This window comes from Peromyscus eremicus, chromosome 23 (genome assembly GCF_949786415.1).
Source record: "Peromyscus eremicus chromosome 23, PerEre_H2_v1, whole genome shotgun sequence".
In the NCBI taxonomy this organism is placed as follows: domain Eukaryota; kingdom Metazoa; phylum Chordata; class Mammalia; order Rodentia; family Cricetidae; genus Peromyscus; species Peromyscus eremicus.
The window spans coordinates 42,673,765-42,677,273 of NC_081438.1; positions in this window are offsets into that span (position 1 = coordinate 42,673,765).

Consider the following 3,509-nt stretch of genomic DNA (forward strand, 5'->3'; position numbering starts at 1 on the left):
GGACACAGGAGGTCAGCCTCACCCTTTACCTCTCTAAGACCCAGAAATGAAATAATCAACTTTCTCCCCTGGAGGAGCCAGGAATACAGCCTCCAGCCCTCATTTCTTCAGGACAGAAGATTCTAGACCATCAGCTCTGCCTTGACAGGCCTCAGGATTCCAGGTTTTCAGAATCAATGTTCTTAGGACTCTGGACTCTAGAGCCCAGCCTCCTCTTCTCCAGTGTCCAGGAGTCAAGTCCTCAAGTGTTCATCTCCTCAAGATCCAGCTTTCCAACTTCACATCCTCCATTCCCCCGACAAAAGGATATAAAACTGAAGTCCCAATCATCCCAGAACCCAGGGATCAACAACCCAGTCTCCCTGCCCCAGTACTGAAGACTCCTGGTTCTGTCCTATGCTGAGTACCTTGCAAACCCTTGTCTACTTCAGAAACTCTTGAAGCCATGAGGAGGCTGTAGTCTAAGGCTTCTTAGAAATAGCTGGTGCTGCAGATCACAAGCTCCATCACTGAACAGTTGTATCATCTGTCAGAGCCTGAGCAGACTGAGACCCGAGCTGCCCTCCTGATTCTGCCCTGAGCTCCCTGTGTCCTAGCTCAGCCTCACCCGGGGAGCACAGATGTTTCTCCCTCTCTTTCTTGGAGTCATCCATGGTCCTTGCTGTCCAACAGTGTGCAGAAATCTGGAGCCCGGTTTGTCTTTGCCACTCCCTTTCCACACTCCTCTAACCTATTCTCAACAACCAGGAAGAGAAAAGGAGAAGTGGAGACTGTCACCAGATGAGCTACAGGAAGGAGGCTGAGGATCAACAGAGGATGAAATGGACAAGCTCCAGGGATTTCAGGGAGGTGAGCATGTTTAGAAGCCTAGAGTCGAAAGCATTGATCCATTCTTGGCAGGACCAATCTCTTGATGCCTTTAACAAAAATATCCCATTCAGGTATAGTACTCCTGGGATCTACACAAAGGTCTCTGTGTCCTACTACAGAGGTACCTAACCATCCATGTTCATTGCTGTATCTAACCATCCATGTTCATTGCTTCTGGACTCACAATAGCCAGGAAATGGAAGCAGCCAAGATTCCTATCCAGTAATAACTGTGTAATGGTAATGGTAATGGTTTTACACATCCCTATACATATAATTATTCATAGTGACTTTCATGCTTATTTTAATGTCTTTTGTGTGAGTGCAGATGACTGTGTAAAAATGCAGCCTTGGGAAGTAGAGACAGGCTGCCTAGAAAGACTGGTCATCTGGGTGAGTTCTGGGTCTGGTTAACAGACCCTGCCTCAGGGAATAAAGTATAAGAGCACTCAAAGATGATTCCCAATATCAACCTCAGGCCTCCACATGCACCTGTCCCCCCCCCAATACCGCTGCCCAGACACATGCAAATGTCACACACATATATGCACCCCTTCCTTTCCAACACATTATAATGAAAAATTTTAAACTTACAAGATAGGCCTGATTGTTATGTCTCCTGGACCTATAGTGAAGATCAGGAAGGACTTTTCCCACTCTCCCTGAAACCTATTCTTAACTGTCCACAGGGTTTGTTGCCTTATTTTGCCAATGTTCTCATTCATGGAATTTTTAGTGACTGATACTTGGCACTGAATCATCCATTTATATTTGTTTATTCCTTGTGATGAGAATAACCCAGAATATAGAAACTGATAGAGCTCCATGTTGTCCCCACACCAGGCAGAGGAGTTCTCTCCATCTTTTAAGGGTTCAACTGATGTGAAACCAGGTCCATGGTTTTGATGCAGAAAGAACTTCAGAATGAGGCAGTATCAAGCTGAGTTGGAGTTTCTTAAAAATAAATGGTGGTTGGCCGAGACAGGTCAGGGGTAGAGTCTTGCTGTCAACCCTAACCTTGGATTGATCCTGGGACTCACATGGTGAAAGGAGGGAAGGATCTCCCACAAGTTCTCTCCTGACCTTCACACTCTCACCATTGCATGTGCACATTCACACATGAGCAGGTACACACACAAGAAATAAGTGAGTGAGTGGATGAATGAATGTAGCAAAAACAGAAAAATAGAGATGTGCCCAAGGAAAGAAAAAGTCACACCCCAGAGCTTCTTAAATATTCTTATCTAAGTATTTTAACAGGAACTGTAGCATTTTGGAAACTTTTTGAATTTCTTTCCTTTTCAGGATTCTTGAGTTTCTTTCAAAAAGTTTTTGTCTGCTAACTTGTGAGTGTGCCTTTTATGATTCTTGTTTCCTTTCTGTTAGTGACAGTGAACTCTGTTGACCTGAAACTAACTGCTGCCTACATTGTCCGAAGGTGAGGCAGAGGCAGTGACCAGATACTGGGGATGCCTGATGTTTCTTCTGTTGCCTCTGCTGCTCCTTGACGGGCATCCCCTTCAGAGTGGGGGCTGGAAAAGACTCCATTACATCTCTGTCCTTCAAACACACATCTTCAAAGTAATTTAAAAATTGAGATTATAGTATAGTTCCATCATTTTCCCTTCCCTGTTTCCCTCCAAACCATCCCATATACTCCCCTTGATCATTTCAGATTCACCTAAATACCTGAATATAACCCGCCCAGTCTGTATGAAGTTCCTTGTGTGTATAGTTTCATGGCTGACAATTTCATCTTGGATAACCAATTGGTGAACTCTTCACCCAAATACAATGCCAGGAATGCCTACCTGTGCCTGTAACCACAACACTGAAGAGTGAGGTAGAGACAGGAGAATCCTGAAAGCTTGATGGCCAGTCAGACTAGCTCAAAGGGTGAGCTTCCAGTTCAGCGAGATACCCTGTCTCAAGGTAATAAGGCAGAAAACAAGCAGAGGAGACATGAGGTCTTCTGATCTCTGTGTGTGCATGGAGAGCACACAGCTGCACACTCCTGTGCATGCACCACACAGGCAAATTAAAAGAATAAATTATTTGAGACTTTATACAATGTACTTTGATCCTATCCAGCTGCCACTCTTCTCCTAACTCCTCCCAGGTCCCTCTCCCACCTCACTACCTTCCAATACTATGTCCTCTTTTCTTTATTGTTTTGAGACAGGGTCTCACTATGTAGCCGTGGATGTCCTGGAACTTGCTATGTAGTCCAGGCTAGCCTCTAACTGACAGCTTGGCCTGCCCTCCCTCCCAAGTACTGAGATTAAAGCTGTATCCCACCATAATCTCACCATTTTTCTTTTATTAAAGATGGATTTTTATACAATTTATCCTGATTACAAGTTTCTGCTCCCTCTACTACTCCCAATTCCTTCCAACATCATCTCCCATGTGTTTCTCATTAGAAAACAACAGGATTCTAATGGGATAATAATAAAATATAATATAGTAAGACAAAAACATAAACTAACACATCAGAGTTGGACAACTAACTTGTGTCTATCACCTGTATAACTTGCATAACAGCATTGCAACCATGTACACATGGCCCTGCTTTAGTTCCTTTCTACTTTGCAAATTGACCTTTTCAAATAGTCCCTTGTCTCTCCCTTTCACCAAGAT